General features: G+C 37.1%; 1 protein-coding gene across 9 annotated transcripts in view; it reads left to right on the forward strand.

The window, feature by feature from the left end:
* LOC122534628 overlaps positions 1–19,775 on the forward strand; it is a 95,253-nt gene that overhangs the window by 32,663 nt on the left and 42,815 nt on the right. The gene's annotated exons all lie outside the window — the stretch shown is intronic.

Below are 19,775 nucleotides of genomic sequence, written 5' to 3' on the forward strand. Positions count from 1 at the left end.
GTAAGTCGGAGAGTGATAGCCTACTTTTTTTTTGAAAGATATGATCGATATCTAAGAAAAGTATACATTTGTGAAAGTAGATACATATAAATTTATAATGTTACAAACAGAAAAATAAAGAATAATCATAGATTTACAAAACAAAAGAAATGGCCTTGTGTAAAAGGCTATATCATCCGGATTGTCTGAATCGAATGACCCAGATAAAAAGTACATATTTTGAGTTCAATTTTTAGTTTATTATTCAACTGTAGGCTTGTCTCATCTGTATTAAATATTTCTCGCTTTGTTTAGAAATTTAATAATTATTAAGAAATTTTCTTATAATTTGCTTTAATAGTTAAAAATACAAGTCAATTTTTATCCTATTCACATATATCCTGGCACAGAGACAAAAAAACACCTTCTGATTTTCGGACACAAATCTAGATAGCGTTGTAAAAACACATTTCATCCAGCCAATTATGTCCAGCTGACCCTATTTTCTTATTAAATTTATGGTATATCCAAGTATGCGGCCAAATTAAATGCTATAAATTTTATGTTCCCACGTTGGTGCAAAACCGTACTTTTACAATTTTTTAATATGAATTTTGTTTTTCCTTATTTTCCATATTTAGCAATAAAGATGATCCTAAAGTTTTGTTTGAATAATTATTTTCCATTCGTCTTCTTAGGAGCCAGAATGCCGAAAACTCTACATGCCACATTCATGTTCATTGTGCCATTTTGAACTGTCTTTACCGCAGAGGCGATGTACTTCTTTCCTGTCGCAACAGAGCTCACTTAGTTTTCCCCACCATGAAAATTAGTTTTCACTCTGTACATTCCTTCTCGCTGCAACGATGCAAGTTGCTTTCCCGATCTTCCTGTAACTTCCAAAACTAAAGTGGAGTCACGACGTAGAAGGGAATCGTCCTATCGACCAAAAAAGTATAAGCCATGACCGGGTCGCCAGTTCGCTCCCAATTCTATCTTATCCAACAATCCTTCATTTGTCCCTAATCCTCTATTGTTAGATTTTCTTTTATATTCAGTTGATATGATTCTCTAGAAAAATATTTGCTAATTATTATACACAATTTCATGATGAGTCAACTCTCTGCTAAAACACCGGTTCGTTTAACCCGATGGTCTGAAATGATAGTGAATTATTTATTTATTTTTTTTTTTTTATAATGATACGACAATATCTCATTATAGAAATGTAACTATAACCTCTAAACACTATATTAACACACTGTATTCCGAAAAAGTAATTAGTTTTTGATAAAATGTTAGTAAAGTATAATTTAAAGTATAAAAAATTCTTGAAATTATTCAATTATAACTTACCTATAACTTATTTTACTTTAAATGAAAAAAAAACAAGAAGAACGGTTAATATAGTTTATGATCGTGATACAGATACCACTGAAAGAATCTGAAAATTAACTAATATGACCTATATAATGAAACCGAGCCATCTCACCCAGACTTGCCTTATAGTATATATTAATTACAGAATAATTGTCGATACTATGATGACATGACTTTGAATATCCGATACTTATAGAATCGAAAGTAGACAAAGTAAATAAAATGGTCTATGAGAAACACATGTTATTTATCCTTTTATGAAATCGAGTTTCCGGACGAGTGGTAATAGCATCTATTTGCCACAAGTGCTTCATAGAATGTTAATAAATACGTATTCTCATTGATTGCAAGTTCTCTTCCGCGCATGTGAAATCTGCTAATTATTAGAAATCAACGAGTGTTTAGAGTTAATTTATGAATTAATAATAACGGGGTAAAGATTTGAAATTTGAAGAATTCGTTCAATTCCTGTTAAATGGGTGTTTTTATGATGTTTCATGGATTCTTTGATAATTTAATATGAAATCTCCAACCATGTACAACATTCGAAAAAAAATACCCATTGACGAAATTTTCAGTTGAAATTTTAGTTCTCATCGCGCAATATTAACTGCGGAAACGAGGACCACTCTGCCTCGATGTACTACATTCAATAGCGTTTAACGTACCGTAAACTCTCGTGAACGCCGCTTGAACTAGAGATTGCCGACCAGCTTCACTGAAATTAGCGATTCTATGCCTGAACGACGCGTGTAATAACTTTATGTTGTACGCAATATATGGAAAAGCGTGCAAAATAAATCTCGCCAGGTATAATCACGATCGAATTTATTACAAAACGAATCTTGTCAACATTTCCGCGTTCCTCTCTTGATCGTACCGTGATCTATCAAACAGATCAGACATTTGACCGGATCTGCCTCAATCAACCTGACTGATCGTACTCATTAACTCTCACTAACCGTTTCAATTAGGATTGAAACAGAAGCAAATTGCAAATAATTTTTCTTCTTTACACCCTGATGCGAATGGTTCTTATGCAAATAAGTCTGTCATAGAGGCACGGAAGTGATACCTGCGTTTCACGCAACTCGTGCACACGTCAACGCGGACACGTGCCGTGTGATTCGGCGTTGATCGATACGGATACACATCGTCAGCTTCGAAAGCGATTCCGTTCGTTACGCCGCGATTCGTCGAATGGAAATGTCCGCGAACAAGCTCATCGGACTAGAATCACAACGATAGTCATCGAATAGACGATGACCACGATAACGTCACAGAGACGGATGCGCATTAGTCGGGACTTGCATCCGATTAACGCGAGCTGCTGTCCAACGTTAACTGGCTACCGCATCAATGCGACACGCAATTCCCTCCGAGGCAATGGATGCTCCTTTATGCGCAGATTGCATCTCAATTTGTAGGACGAGCCACAACGAAATAGAGTTTCTAATTGAAGGAGTCAGAATTGACTCTTAAGACACGTTGTCGTTATGCACTACGCGCACGACACCGCGAACCGCTCGAATTATTTTCGTCAAAAAAGATAAGATTTCATTTATCATTTATTATTGTTACTTTAATTGTTTGAAGGAAAAAAATTTACTCTAAGCTACTTTCCTTTGAAATTCTTCTTTAATGAAAAACACTTACTTTAAGTGCAAATAACATGGAAACAATTTCGTTGAAAGCACAGATTTACAGAGAAAAAGCTTTCTTCTCAGAAAGATAGGTTTTACTCTTGAATTTTTAATATTCTCGTCCTGCGGAAAATAAACTGATGTGACAGCGAATAGTATCGGGCAGAATCATAAAACAATTCTACGATCTTAGATATGCAAATCACGTGAGGGAATTCCATTTCTACTAATTCATAAATAACGAAATATCAGACAACAGAATCAGTCAAGAGAGATCATCAAAAAATTCATCATCGACAACCATCGATTTCGGGTATTTCATAATGTTCCTTTGCCTGGAAAATTTTGTTCTCGGCAGTGGCAAACAAACAACGCGATGCAACGGGTTCGCTGGATGAAATTTTCTCTGTTAAGATTCAAACAAATCGAGTTTACAAAATCTGCGAACTCGCGCAGCCACGTACCGATTCTCCACGTAATTATCGCGACATTTATTGCCAATATTTTCGCTGGCAACAGCTTGGCTGCTACTTCCTGTTATTTGAATTCACGGCATAACGCCTCTCCCGGAAAGTCTGCTCCAGCGAATACAAAAACTATTACGCTGGTTCCATGAATTAAAAACAAGTCACGTTACACGTGTTACTGTAAACTCTACATTAATTTGCATATTTCCGGAAGCAGCGCTGTTCTTCAATCCTATCCGATTTTCTGTTCCATCCTGTTCCATCTGTCCTTCTAAATGAATTACAGCAAATGGTATGCATGAAAAAAATTACGGATGAATCCTGTAAAAATTTAGAAAATATGTAATTCTTCCAGGTATGAAATTATCTGAAATGAGCATTGCGGAAATGAGCATCAGATAGGCTAGATAAAAGCGACAACATAGACCATAAAGAGACAACAAATGAGCATAAAGATGAGGGGAACTGATAAATCGGTGGACATTTACGCGGAATATCGTTGGCTACTTAAACCTAATGTGGCCAGATAAGGGTCCTAACCTATCCTTTTATTCTTTTTCCTCCTCCATTTCTTGCCATTGTACCAACCACGAACAATTAGAATCTACGAAAGGCACAAAATTGCGTAATAATAACCAATGGTGAATGTTGCTTTTAAGCTCGATAAAGGAACGAACTGGCCGAGGGGCAGACGAACGAACATGATGACACGGTAAACGTTAGAAACCGAGGTTGGTAATTCGTAGCAATTTCGCGCGATTTAGCTGCTCCCAGCCGGCAAGAATTAATCGGTGGGATGCCGCTGAAAAACGCGAAGATGAAACGATCGCGACGAGCTACCATTGCTCTTACTGCTGAATCGGTAAAAACGCAAAAGATTCTTCTTGAAATCCGTGGTGAAAAATTTTGTTAACTTATCTTTCGTGGAGTGATACTATCTTCTTTCCAGCAGCAGGAAGGAAAAGAGAAATGCGAATGAAGAGATTTGGTATATGTGGAATTTATGAGAAAATATATGTATGTAAGTCCATCCGTAAGAACAGTCTGATTTTAAAACGAAAAGAAATTCCACGAAAGAGATATGGATCACGTAATGGAACGAGAATTAGCTAGAATTGTGACAAATTGAAGGCTAATTTCAGCCAAGTTAACCTGATCTATAGCCATTAATTTAATTGCCGACTAACCAAACAAAGGGAGATAATTTCAAATCAAATTACCTAAACAATAACGCGTCAATTAATTTAATGGAAAATACATGTTTTATTTTCTCTCTCGGTTGATAATTCCGAATAGCAGCTTATGATCGATGGACGCGATTTACATAAGCTATGACACGAGCCGCAAAAATAATGCAAAACACAAATCCGATATTGAAGATTTAATTAAACCGGTCTGTAACTTGAAAGCTTTAATAAAGCCTGATCAAAATTTCCTGTCCACTTAAATAAAATTACATAGAATTTCGACAATACTCCAATTTTTTATTCATAATACATCGAATGAAAATGGATTAAAACCATTAAATATCATCAAAGAAACGAATTTTCGTTTTTTTTACACAATATTCGAATCGATCGATAAATTTCGGTTGAAAAAAAAGAAACGAAAACTCTGTGGTGTGACTGCGGCTGCGATATAACACATTTGCATATATATAACACTCTTGTCGCTGATTATGCAACGAGAAAATAATCCAAACTCCATTACGCGTGTAAATTAGTACACAATGAGGCAATTCGTTTTGATTATTCCGAGTCGCACGATCTTGAATAAGGAGTTTGGAGGTAATTCTGATAAACGACACTTGACGCAATTTTCTGATGAATATATATAGCCTAGAGCGTACAATCTTCCGACTAGAGGAAGTTTTGTATAGTTATCAAAAAGATAGCAATTCTCAAAGAAGAGAAAGTGACGTTGGAATTTATCGACATAATGTTTCTTTGCTTTTAAAGGGGTATTCTAGTGTAAACTTTTGAAACAATCGATTTTCTTCTTTTTTTGCATATTCTTAAAGGACATAGTTTCAAAAATAAATCTCTGTAACCTTATATGTGAACTCCTAAAATTAACGAAGTCATGGTTGTTAGAAGGTCGCGACGACCAGCGTCATTGTTATCGCAATACTAAGCTTCAAAAACATTTTTCTGGAAACTATGTTTTTCAGAACGGTGTCCATGATATCTCAAAATCTACTTGATCAATTGACTCAAAATTTTAAGTATATATTTAGTACATGTATGACTACAACCCCTACCAGAATCAATTAAAAATTTTTATTTTTTTATATTTCTTAGGCCTCCGAAGTTTAACGAAAACATGCAAAAATCGACAATCGAATTTCAAAGTTTTGCCACTTTTTTAATTACCGATTTTTTTCTTTTGTTCTGGTACCTGCTACAGCCAAATTCATGCTAATTAAGGAATTTCACGTTTTTTCATTTCAGACAAGTAGAATGGCCAAAATCATGGACACCGTGAGACGACCTTTTTTAAAAGCGACTATGTTTGAGAGTATGTCACTAATTTTAACTTCTTTCGTTCCAAAAAATTTTAAAAAGTCTTTGAAATACGTACAAAATAAACGTTATCAAATGATGACTACAAAAGGTGTAATAGTTTCTTTGCAAAAAATTCCCTAACAAAGAACACGCACCTCACACTAGAAAAACCCCCTTAACAACGATCGAGTGAGTGACGAGTATGGGATACGATTTAAAAACTATCAAATGATCCCGTCATCAAGTCACGAAGAATGTTGGTAATTATAGAGAAAGAAACTCGACTATGCCACCATATCGGTTTCAACGAACGAAACGCGGAAGAAAAGGGAGAGCCGTCAATATTTGATTCGGCCGAGCGACTCGGACGCAAGCATTGATACGATAATCGCATTTGGCGAATTTCCGTGGCGGCCGCTTCAAGGGAGCAACGATAAGAGCGTTCGGAACGAATCGTGGGAGCTTCAATCGGGCGTGAAGAGCGAGAGACGAGCGCGGCCACGATGAAATGGCTTTAGGGTCCTCGACCGGAAGTCCACGCCGGGCGTCCCGGTCATAAAAATAGAGTTGTCGCCGCTGGCGTCGTAGTATTTCATGACTGAAAGAAAAAAGAAACTGGCGAGAAAAGGGGAATTTCGCACGATCTAGAACAGTGGGAAGCACGATATATACCTGGACTGTAGGTCGGCCATTGGTCCCGTTACCATCGACCTTTCGATTTCCTACAGCAATTCGAAATCCTTCCCCTTTGTGCCCCGTATTTCAAGGAGTATAGCGCCCCGGTAATCCTCTTTCTATTCCACCTGCAATCTACTTGGTCCGACCGCGATGCGGTTCATAATCAATCGACGGATAAAATGGAATAGAACGAGGAATAGCAGCCACCGGTGGATCAATTTCCCAGTAAAATTTTCAATTTCAATAACTCTATCTCATTGTTCGATTCTTTCCTTTGGAATTCCGTCATGTGGCTTCCTTTACTGGCTGTATCTGACGCATAACGATCTATATCTATTTAAGCGATATTACGCGGCTGACGTTCGAAACGAATGTTCAACGGAGTATAGCTTCGAAGGGAAGATCCTCATCGATAATCTTGACGAACCGCGAATCATTTGACAAGATTATTCAATTTTTTGCAATTTTGAAAATACGTGCTAGGACATAATTACGATTTATAGAACCACCATTATATTTCTACCACATAATGATAATACTGCCATTAAGGTTATCAGAAATAACGAATGGCCTACAGATGTAACACATCGCGCTCTTACATTCCTCGAAATTATGGCGAATATTATGGCCTTGCGTTAATTAACGATACGAGACTGCGTGTTGGGTCGTTTTTCTCTTATCCGACAAATTTTCGAAATTTGATTTTTTTTTTTTTTTAATTATACCAATGACAACGTAGTAACGACGATGCAACGATGCTCGACACGTAGAAGCCGGCCGCACACCGAGCATGGAAACGACCGTGACGAAATCATTTGCATTTCTGTTCGCGAACCATAAAGTCCGTGAAAGACAAAATTCGAAACTCGAAATTTCAATTATTGAACGAGCCGGTTAACCAGGTAGTGGAACCGTTACAATCGTTTGCGACTATGATTGTAATTGAACGGTTTCGAATTGAGATGTTTCAATTTATTAGGTCGAGGATATCCTTCGAATATTTTTCCAGGCGATCTATCGACGGAGCAAACAATGTTAATTAAATTATTTTAAACGTTTGCTCGATTCGATGCGATACAATTTATCAATCGGATGTCAGTTCTTCAGTAATACGAATACAGTATTTATTGAATGAATTGTGGCCACGTCAATTTTGTTTCTATAAATTCGTTTCTCTTCGCAAAATTTCAAATATACGTTTTCCTTTTCTGTACTTGTTAGAGATTCACCGTGATGTAACGGTGCACAAAAAAAAAAAAAAAAAAACACCGGCGAATCTGATTTTCCGCGAAGCATCCTATCCGGCGAAGAAGAATCCAAGAAACTAGTTCGGACTCATAATTTTATAATGAAATACCAACGAGCCGCCTAACTGCACCGAGGAATATACATGGTTAAATCAAGCTTCAAGAGAACTGACTCAAAATTAATGTTACTGGGGGCTCTCGTTACTCCGGTAACCACGATGCATCCGTGGTGCTTTGTTAGGCTCAAACGAATGATTTATCATTGGCATTCGATTCCAATCTAGCGCTGGAAATCTCGCGCTTGGGTTGTAACAGATATCTAAATAAACAGGAAGATCTCCCTTTGTCACGAGTGTAATAGAATGGAAGAAAACGTCGAGAAATTAATTTTCCAGTTGTTGCGAGTAAATCACCAACTCCGTACAATTTCCATTTACACAAATTGCCATGTTTAACCGAATTAAAGTGGAACTAACTTTTCCATCTGAATATCTACAACTCGCTTAAAATCGCACTAGGCGTTTGTAAGTTTGCTTCAATTTACTTTTGCGTCGAAAATTGAGCCTCAGAAATGATTTTTTCAAACTACAAATAGAATAACGATTGAAAACAATGTTTCAAATAAAACGTTGTTAAGAATAACGTAACATACTCGATGTAATTAAACGCAACTTCCAAGAGCGAAATAAGATTACGTTAAAATCTCGATATTGGATCGAATACTCTTACATATACGTTTCCGTCGAGTTGGTCAACATATCCGGAGCATCTTACAAGCTTGCTCGTCCATCTTCGAACGGATTATCCGGATTACTACTAGCGTACCGATATTTTTTCGTTTCTGTGCGAGCTTTATTGAGATGCGCACGTATGGATATTCCGATAATGCGCGATTCCATTATTCCATGACTTTGCTACATAGACATTGCACCGTACCGGTTCTTGGTTCGAGCGCTAAAGAGGAACATTCATCTTCCATTTTTATGCTTCCCCTATTGTATATGCTGTCTTCCACTGAGAGACGAATCGCACAACATCCTGGCAACTTTGATACGTTACTGATCGGCTTTCATGGGAAATGAATGCGTTCTCGAAAATGTTTTCTCTTCGCCGATCGCGAAACTTGGAAAGTTTACGATTAAATATTACAATTTGTAGCGCGATATAGATATCGAACGAGCCAAATCATCGATTCATTATCTGTTCTTTATTGAATATCTTTGACACTTGCTTCCACGAGCAACCAGTACAACCGAACACGTCTAATGATCGTATTTGCGTGCGATGCATTAGTCGTGCATTAGTATGCTTGGCACAATCGCAAAACGCGTTTCGCTATAAATAAATCCGACTATCCCCCAAAACATGACCATAATACCGCGCGACATTACCATATAATTCTGATAAGCGAACAGCGACACCTGCGATTGGCGCGATTATTTTCGCATTTTTACAACGAATCACAATTAACTGTCGAAAATAAGTCCGCCATTGTTAAATTTTTTAAGCAATGTAAAACTGTCCGTATGGTTTTCTACTAGCTTCTTGTCGAGAATTGCTGTATTCGGATATTCCTTGAAATTTTACGATTTTCTCGTCTTTGAAGCAAGGTTTTGTGTTCGAGGAAACGAATTACGAATTGATGGTTACTATATCGTTTACCTTTACTCCTTGTGTACGAGATGGTTGCTGGTAGAGCGAAAGCTGACGTACTGGATATTCCCAGGCTTGAACATTGCGCGAGGTGATTCAACTAACGCGTCTTGCTGTATACTTCCAATGCACTACTACACTATTTATTACTCTTATTGTAGCGGTGCATTGGAATCGACCAATTGTCTGCGTCCTTCGCGTGATCAGGAAGGTAAGTGGTTTTCGACTATTGGCAGGTCAATTCCACAAAATAATTCTCGCAATTACAATATTGCCTGACGGTACTGCCTGACATTAAGTTTATAATATCCGTCCCCTACATCGTCGTTTCTTCAATAGGCGTGAAATAAAATAATATGAAATATATGACGAGAGCGATTTCGCGAGTAACACGACACGCTTGTCGATGGGGGAAATTTACATCGGAATAAAAACGTGTATCGATCGCTAATGTTTATTTATCGGGATGTGGAATTCGTTGCAAGTAAATGGGAATGAAATCGCAGCCGCCGCAGCTCCACAGGTCGTTCGGCGTCGTTTTATTGTAACTGTTCGCCAAACTTGACTTTCTCTCGCATAAATTTCCAGTCAGTGTAACTTTACGAGGAAACGATAGATAGGTTACGCCAGCGTGTTATCTGCGAAATGTTTTTGGCCGCTGTGCATGAAATGAAACAAGCCCCTACCATAATATCCGCTTGTTCGGACTTTACAGAATTTTCTATCGTAGAAACTTTCCTCTATGATTGATATTATTTTCACAAAGCTAATTCCAACGTTAATTCCGTGATTAACTTAAACTCTCAAACACGAGCTAAAATATATTATATTTCGCGTAATATTAAATTCCATGGATCAAGTTCACGTATACACATACATATGTATGTACATACATAATCGTCAATTAATTGGTTTCAATCGATAATGTTCGATATTGTATTGATTTGATTCCGTTGTGACGAATTAAATCCTACATCACGTCAATAGGAATTTATCTAATGTCTAAAACAGACAATCGTACGCGTTATGAAACACGAATATTTCGCGCGCTGCCCCATGAAACAAAGAAACGGCAACAGAACTGTAAAACACAAAACTTTCTTTTTGGCTTTGTTTTTTTCTCTATTCCTCTCTCGCTCCCGCTCTCGCCCTCTCTCTTTCTCTATTCATATCGCTTCACGGTATTTGTAAAACAGAGAATTCGTGCTCGTCTGCGCGTGCCGTTTTATCTGCTGGTGCGCAATATAAAAATCACCGGTTCTCTTTTCCAAACGGTTTTGAATTATCTACGATCAATATGTCGCGTTACGTTGCGAAATTTCAACGATATGTTTGCAACTGATCCTTTAGCAAAGCCACGTTGCGTGTTATGTATTTTTAATGTATCTGACATATACAGCGATTCATGTGAAAATTAATGCTTTCCCTCTACGCGTTTCCAACTCCTTCGTGTGCACGCCTGTCTGTTCGTGTTGAAACTGCAATGAATAATTCTCCACTACTTGCATTCATGCTAATATTCATTGTTACCGCTATAGTTAACATATCTACCAGCACGATCTCGTTTCACGAAAACGGCGTGTAGAACGTGGTTTGCTATATTGCTGAGTTTTACAGAAAATCTGCCCTTTTAAAATATGATTGGCCATGCGATAGACACATTTTAACTTGCCATTGACACGCTTGAATAAAATTTTGCCTCTTTTTCGAGCAAACGTGAATGATGGAGAAATTTACAATTTTTCAAGCAACGAGGGAGAGCAAAAATAAAGATTTGGAGGACGTGAAATCGTTTGAGGATTCCAAGAGGGAAGCCTATTTAATTTCACATTTATTGTTCGCGTCGGTGAATTCGCGATTATTAAACGGCCGTAACGCAATAAGGGACACGTGCCGCCAGCGGCTTTACTTTTGATCGCGAATTTCGCGTTGACGAGGTAAAAGTGGTGCTTGGAATTTTTTTCTATACTCAATCTTTATTCCCTTCCTTAACCGCTTCTCTCTCTCTCTTTCTCTTTCTCTCTCTCTTGTTTGCTGTTTTGCAGAAGAAAGGGTGGAATAAACTCCGTGTTAACTAGGGAACACTTCCAACATCGCCCAAAGCTATGCCTTGAGACAAGAAAGTCGGCCGCTGCAGGTACACTCAGCGTCGAGCTACACGAGAACTTCTCCCTTTTAAAAGGAGCAGTTTAAGTTCCAAGGGTTTCCTCGGTGAAACAGAGAGTTTATTCACATACTCGCATTATACGCGTGGCCTTTTTTGTCTTCTTCCTCCTCTCCTCTTTCTCATTTCCCTCTGCAATGCCCCTTTTAAATGGTCGCAAGAATTTCGTTAGTTCTATGTGTCCCTGCAAAATATTTCTATTTCTAGCTACAAAGTGAAATCGTCTGACAATAAATCCATTACGAAAGTAGCGTCCATTGGTATGTATTTCGAAAGTCGAAACGTGAGAGATCTTTCCAGAGAACCCAAAGCTGAAGCAACTGTTTTCAACTTATGCAATTTCATTTGAAAGATATTGTTGGTCGTCGCTTTCTTGTCAGAAATCGTAACGCAATCGTAGAAGCAATTCTGATTAACGAACCGAGTAATTTCATTAATTAAACGGGACGCATCGACAAGCGCATTTCATTCGCTGGCTAACAATCACATTTCTAGCGAGCGAGTTCACCGCACGAAATTTCACTGGTGAATTCCGCGGATGCCTAGGACAAACCGGTGTCCGTAAACTTATATAAAGGGAACGAAAAGCAAAAAGCGCAGCGACTGATAATAAGTTGCAAAAGCAAGCGCATGGTCGGTCTCGCGCGAAGGAAAATCCAAAATTAACGTGAACGCGCGTCGAAGAGAAGAGGAAACGGTAGAGAAAAGAAAATAGAAAGCATAGTCGTTGTATATTTAGAACTCGTGCATACCGGGGGATTGTCAATGACGTTTCAGGCACAAAGTCCAGCGTGTCGTGGTCCAAGAGGAGCCAGGAAGCGTTCCACGCGTGTAAACGCGATTCCCTTCAGCCTCAACGATGCGACGACGACCGACATTACCGAATTTAATTGCCGGTGTTCCCGAGATAGGTTAACAACGATGCACGGTTCCCGATAGGACGCGGTGCGTTGTTGCACGGAAATTTCGTTTGGAAGTTTGTTCGCGCAACTGTCAATTTTCGGTGGTGAAATCACGGCTCGAGCAATTTATCGTCGCCTCGGCGCCAGTTAGAAAACTGGTTATGTATTAAATAACAACGTGTACAATCCCGAATTCGCCGGCCACTAACGTTGCCCAGGCAATCTCGCGGACGCACGTCCGCTCCAATGATTCGAGACGCGGCGCGGCCGCTAAATACGTAAGCACACGCGCCAAACTACTCGCCAGCAAACATGAAAGTCCATTAAATTTACGTCGAAGGTACTGTACTTCCCTAGCGTTACCAAACCATGTTTCTTAGAACACACCATTCCGGAATACACTCATCTCCTTAAACGGAAGCTCTTACGTTACCAACATCTTCGTTTTTCGTATTCTGCAAAACGAATTCATTAACCCAAAATCATAGCTCGGTTGGGACTGGGTTTACATAATTTATGCGCGTATTACTCCTGTTTCTTTGTAACACGGTTTAACGGTTTCGTGATATTTATTGGAAATTGCAAAACATCTCAATCTCCCAAAAAACGACGTTCTTTTCAAATCTTAATTCTAATCCAAACTGTTCGTAACTTTAATTTTGTTTATAACTTCAGTTCTATTTTTGTGACACTGGGGAAACTTTGTACAACAAGATCTAATGGAAAAGCTGTAAACGATAAAGCGTTTGTAACCGTATTTATCGCTCTTTTTTCGCGACGCAAGAGTCAATGAATCGTTAGTTTAATTGAGGAGTAACAAGAGCGTAGCATGCTCATTACAGCTGCTATTCTGAATGCTGGCACTCATAGATTTTCACACAATTAATGTCTTACCGCTAATGGTTTTATGGACGCGCGGGGACATTCACTGGGTTTCGCAAAATCCTCGAGAATTTCCATTATAAATCGTTGGCCGTGGTAGCGTGGGCCGAGCAAAGTCAGCGAAAAAGATGGATGGTGCGCGCCGCGAAAGATGGTAGGTGGAGTTCCACCGAGATTCGACCAGGACAGTTCTAATGTCGCTACAATTCTTGTGCGCTCGATGGTTACTAGCTTCAAGCTCGGTTTTTCTTTGAAGAAACGTCCTCCTAGCTCGGAATCCCTTTCATCTTACACACCAACACCGATTGCCAGCTAGCAGCTCTTGAATCTTTACGAGTTAGGAATAAAGAACTCTATCATTGTCAAGCAATACTACAATAAAGAGAATAACAATGTGTCTCGCGCAATCAGTTAATCGCGGAAGTATTACAGATAAAAATATGAGCCATTCACTTGCCAAATCGATTGACATTTTTGGACATTTTAAAATTTTAGTGCTAAAACACTTGATTGACTGTTAACTCTTTATATTCGAAATAAATTTCTTTAATAATTAAGTATAACGCCATTAAATAACCATGTTTGTTTGACTTAGTAATTTATTTCGGAAGCCAATTTGATTAACTTCATACTCTAATTCAACTCAAGTTGCAATAATGCAATTTAAAAATTTGTAAAAATTTAATTAGCTAAGTAATTTTTTAATACAGTTGTATATATATCAGATAATAACGGCAAACTATTCATATTATCTTGTTATAAAAAAAGTGAAACTTCAAAAAACAATGCTATCTCACCACTTAAAAGCAACGAATTGACTAAAATATTTTAAGCCAGTGAATTTGTTTAAAATTCATTGGATAATAGATAAATTAGAAAGGTTGAAACCCTACGTCAGTTCAAATATGATTTTAATGAAATTTAATATTCTAAGAATTAATATTAATGTTCTTAAAGGCAAAACAAAGAAAAGAAGGGAGACATGATCTATTGAAATTCATTCTTTCTAGTAAACATTATTATAGAAATTTAAAAACAAATTTACGTGATAAGAATGTATGTGATGGAGAGAACATTATTATTTATAGTGATGATGGTTCAATTTAACTATACTAACAACAATAATTGTAATAATAACGGAACTTTATCATCAATTTTTTCTAAAAATCTGTAATAAAAAATTGTTTTAAAGATTGAATTTGATGGTATTATTTTCTTTTTATTTTCATCTGTCAAATCAATTAATTCTTTTAGTCGTGCGAAAATTATTACTCCAATGATATGTCATCTTGTATTTTATATGTCGTTAGACGAAATTATATTTATTATAATTAATAATACTTAATATATTTTACAATGTTTATTTGCATTTATATTTTAAATGGAATTTTAAAAAATAATGTAAACTACTTTTTCACTTTCCTCTACTTTTTCTTTTTGTAGAGTTAATCGATTTGACATGTGAGCGACTCATATATAGGTTCAGAAGAATTTGTGAATTTTTGATGAAATAAGAAAAGAGAAGTTCGTATCAGTGAACATACGCAATCATGAAGTTTAATTGAAGAACAGAAAGGAATCTTAATTTTAGGAAATTACCGAGGAGAGACAGAGCGCAACGTCCGTGGCTGCGCACCGACCGGAAAACATTGGAACGTAAATGCAGCATAAATTTTCCGGGCAAGCCGGTGCCCCGTAGGATCAGGAAAGAAGCCAATCTCCTGAAAAGCATTAAATTATTAAACCGAATGGAAATGAATACGTTCACCGTCATGCCGAAGCTTCAGATACGCGCTGCCTTGGTACTTCTCCGGACCGAAGAGTTTGTACTTCATTAAATATTCGTTCGATTACTTCTTAAATAATATTACAGTCTCCGTGTACATCGAGCAAACCTGGTGATATACTAGCCGGTATTTTGCTTCCTCTTGTTTGAAATTCCTCGTGGCTATTTATGACGTCTCTTGGGCGTTCTGTCCCTCGAGAAAAATACAAAATGTCATATCTTTGAAACGTTGCGAAGGAAAATCCACGTATTTGAGCAAGAAACGTCCATGCCAGGTCTAACGCTTTCTAATTCTAAAGTTAGAAAATCAAAAGGAGAGCAAGTCGACGATAAATCTACCCTGCTACCCTTTCCCGCCTGTTTCTCCTGTATCGGAGATTCGACCGCAGATCCTGGATTTCCAAGATTTATTTCACTTATTTACGGTCTAGCAGTTGTCATGTTTATGACAAAAGGAAACAATTGAAACACTTCAATTGTCTGCAAGGTTTGGGAAATTCAACATAAGAAAAGACCATTTGTAAATAATAATAAGTAATATATTTGATTGATTTAATTCGATGAGTTCGTTTTATTAAACTAACCGTTGAAAATACTATTAATCGTACGAAATTTTTCCCGGATTCGGTTCGATGAGAACCAAATCGAAATTTTCATCGCGAGAATGCATTGAAACTGCCAGACGGATTGATAGACAGTTAAGGAAGAGGTAGCGATACGATAACGCATGTATTGAATTTTTCCATATTTTTTCGAGGACGACGGCGGTTTTAAATTGGAAAGCAAACGTTCCTCGAAGGGAAACGTTGTGGCATTGAAGAAATGCGCATCCTTTTCGCTCCTAACACGCGAGCTTCAAGACGAATCCGGATTTTTACGCGAATCTATCGCTAATCGGATTTCCATTGTTACATTTTGATCGAAATTCTTCAGCTACTCTTCGATTTGAATGTTTCTTTTAAACAGAGAAATATGATATTAGCTAGTTGTAAAATGCCATAAACCTCTTCGTAAACTAATTTGCAATATCCGACTTGGTAATCCACAAGTTGCGGTACCTTTGGTCGACCGTAAGTTTCTTCGAATGCGCTACCACAAAGAGACAACCGGAAAATCTCCACAGCAAAGTCATGAAACTTTCTATGTGCTACTTTCCAGCATCCAACGAGAAAAATCAATCGTTATGCGCCAGCTATTGATTCTTCAGCTCTATCGTCATTTTAACGAATAGATAGTTTCGAACTAGAATTTGATGTATTTGTTTCTAAAATCTCGAAGAAAATTTGACTCGAATAAAAAGTGGATACAGCAACATCCGCGGAGGATCTATTTATATCTGTGTTATAACAACGTCAAACTTTCTAGCTTTGAAATATGCCTTTTTATCGGCAAATCAATTTTCTCGGTTCGCGCAATTTATTGCCCTTATTGCCTTTTCAAATCATCTGTTTCGCGAGCCGATCATGTGACAAGCAGATCACGGGATGATCTAAAGCGCAAATCGTTTTGTTACGAAAAATTCAAATCTCTTCTTCGTTGGATAGTCTTTTTGATTGAAACGTCCAGATGAAGAATCGAGTGAAATATTTTCGAAGAATAATCGAGACGAGTAATTAATAGTTTCGAAGAAAAGAATTGTCCGAAAGAAAATTAATTTTTCCCTTGTCGCGCAGCTTTCGTAGAGTAAAATTTCAGACAGCGAGAAACATAAATCAGACGACGCTGGCTGGATTTAACGAAGGGTCAAGCCGTTCCAGTAGATTCCGTTCCCTTGTCTTCGTCGTTGGCTTCGCGCCCCAGCCATCTCTCGTATTTTACAACTGTCCATAGATAAAGGTCTGTAATTCATTGGTAAATAGAAAAGTTTTTGTTTATGGTTATTGCTCAATAAACTTTACGACTGACACGTCCGGAATCACGAATATTGTTCGTGCGTCTCTACGATTTATTGTCTTCACTCTAGACAACCGACTAATTGTCAAATAAATGAATTTTTATGTAAAATTTAATCGATAAAGGTTGAAACAATGTATTTACAAGTAATTATGTTTATTTGCGATTTTCCAAATAAAACTAACGATCCACCTTACCAAAATAATTGGCAAAGAAGTTTTCTCTGCATTTTTCGAAGAATTTTATTGGCCCGGAATAATTTTATATTACAAAGTACACTAATCAACGATGTTCTATGAATATTGTTTTCAAACAATAGAATTTAAAATTTTAAAGAAATGAAATTCCCAAATGGATTCACATGTGTAGTAAGCAATAATACAACAGATAAAAGTTTGAAAAATATATAACTAAAGTTATGAAAGAAAATCGTATACAGTTTTTGTTTCGTTACGTATACAGAAATAACGAAACGAAAAATATAAATATATCACGAAATTCTTAATCATAACACTTGAGTTTACGTTAAAACACAATTTAAAACGCAAGTGTTTCACAGTGAGCAGTAATTTTATGAATTTTTAAAATATGGCTACAGGAAGATCCGAAACCAATAAAGGTGAGAGTAAATTGATAGAGATTATATAAAGAAGGAAAATCTTACAAGGTAATAGAAATAATCACGGAAATAGAAATAAGTCAACTGTATGTATACTACATGATTAAAAGGTTTAAAAATGAAGGAAATAAAAGAAAAACGCGCATTCTGCTTTAAAATTTGCTAAGAGGATTGCTAATAGTTTTGGAAAGGATGTACATACACGCTAAATTGTGTCGCAGAATTCTATGAGAGTATGATAACCATGGAAGAATACCGCGAAAAAAAAACCATAATCAGTGAAACGAATATGAAGAAAAGATTAACTTTCGCAAAAAACTACTGCTTGAGACGATACCTTCAGGGATAAAGTTACATTCTCAGACAAAAATAAATTCCTTCTGTCCCAGACGGACAGTACTGTGGAGGTAGAAAAATATAAAAATAGAAAAATGAAATCTAATCCTAAAAATAAAACACAGAGGCGACCAGCCGGTGGAAACGTCGTTCTCATTAACGGAATTATAAATATAAATATCTAAATGTTTCAAAGTACAATAAGTAAAGAAAGTGCGGGCGGATTTGGTTGAAAAACTTATTTTCATTATAAGATAACAATCTGAAACATTTTGCTCACAATATATCTCATATGTTAAGAACACCTTCACAAAGCCTAGATTTCAACCCCTTCGCGTAGTGGGCTGAGATGGAGAGAAGACTTCAAAAGTACGAAGTAATACCGAAAGAAGTATTAAAAATTAAAATATTGGAAATACAGAATTCTATATGTTGAAACTGAGAATCGGAAAAACTGTGGTCGAAGCGTTTTCGATCAGATCGCGAAGCGGTTATAATTGTAATCTATGTAAATACGCAGAAAACCGTTTGAAATAGAACGTTAGACTTCTTATTAGCATGAAGAATTGTTCTGGCAGATTCCGAATGTTATGATTAAAAGTAACAGTTTGCCCCACTTTTTCATGATGGTCAACGATCACGGGCCTGTTTGTTTAGCATCTCCAAAGGCGGTTGACCTCGGATCACCACACAAAGCGAACATTTGAAAATTAACGCTATCCAAATTCAAGCAATCGAACAATGAATTTAATTGGAAGTAATTCGCCCGCCAAACTCTATAAAACATGCCCGTCAGCCGGGAGGCAGATAGACGTTACATAGTTAGACAGATAGACGTTAGTCAGATTACGATAGATTACGATAGACAAGCGATAAACATCAGATATACGACAACCAACGTATAGACGTGATACGAAAACATGATACACGGGAGATATCTACGTTAGAAATGCATAGACATACGCGACGACATTAAGATACGATATTCATTAGTCCGCGCAGGACTACAGTCTACTTCACTTGCTAATTACGGCAATCGTCCCGTTTCAAACGCGTCTGCACATTAATTTCGCGGCCAGACAACCCCGTTGAGTCGTTCCCAATCGTCAGCGGATGCGACTCAACACTATAGAATAAATAATATTAAACATCGGCTGCAAAGAATGATTAATGCTGAATTTGGTCCCATTAAATATTAACGTCAATTAATACAAAAGTATAATATAAACTGTCTAGTTTGGCTCTTGGGTAGTCAGTAATGAATGTACTATCACAGCATTAGACTGTGAAAGAAAAAGAAACTTTTGTAAATAAATGCGACTACTAACTTCGCAAAAAAAGTTTAGATTCAGATTGACAAGTATAACGATTCTAGAAAATTATAATGTATCTTGACGACGTTGATTACTCAATAAAAGTTAGACTGTTTCTTGATTTTGTTATGTTTCTATACATGTTGAAAATTCTACCGATTCTTTCTTTACGACGTGAAAACCGTACCTGAATACTGTATCTGAATACTGTTTCTACTTGAAATGAAAATTCTATTGTTTCTGATGCACCATTGCCCGCGAGCTTGTTTTTGTTAGAACGGGCTAGTTCGATCTAGCCAATCAGATTTAAAAAACGAGCCGTTTCATTG

Source organism: Frieseomelitta varia, unplaced genomic scaffold (genome assembly GCF_011392965.1).
Source record: "Frieseomelitta varia isolate USP_RPSP 00005682 unplaced genomic scaffold, Fvar_1.2 scaffold_62, whole genome shotgun sequence".
In the NCBI taxonomy this organism is placed as follows: Eukaryota; Metazoa; Arthropoda; class Insecta; order Hymenoptera; family Apidae; genus Frieseomelitta; species Frieseomelitta varia.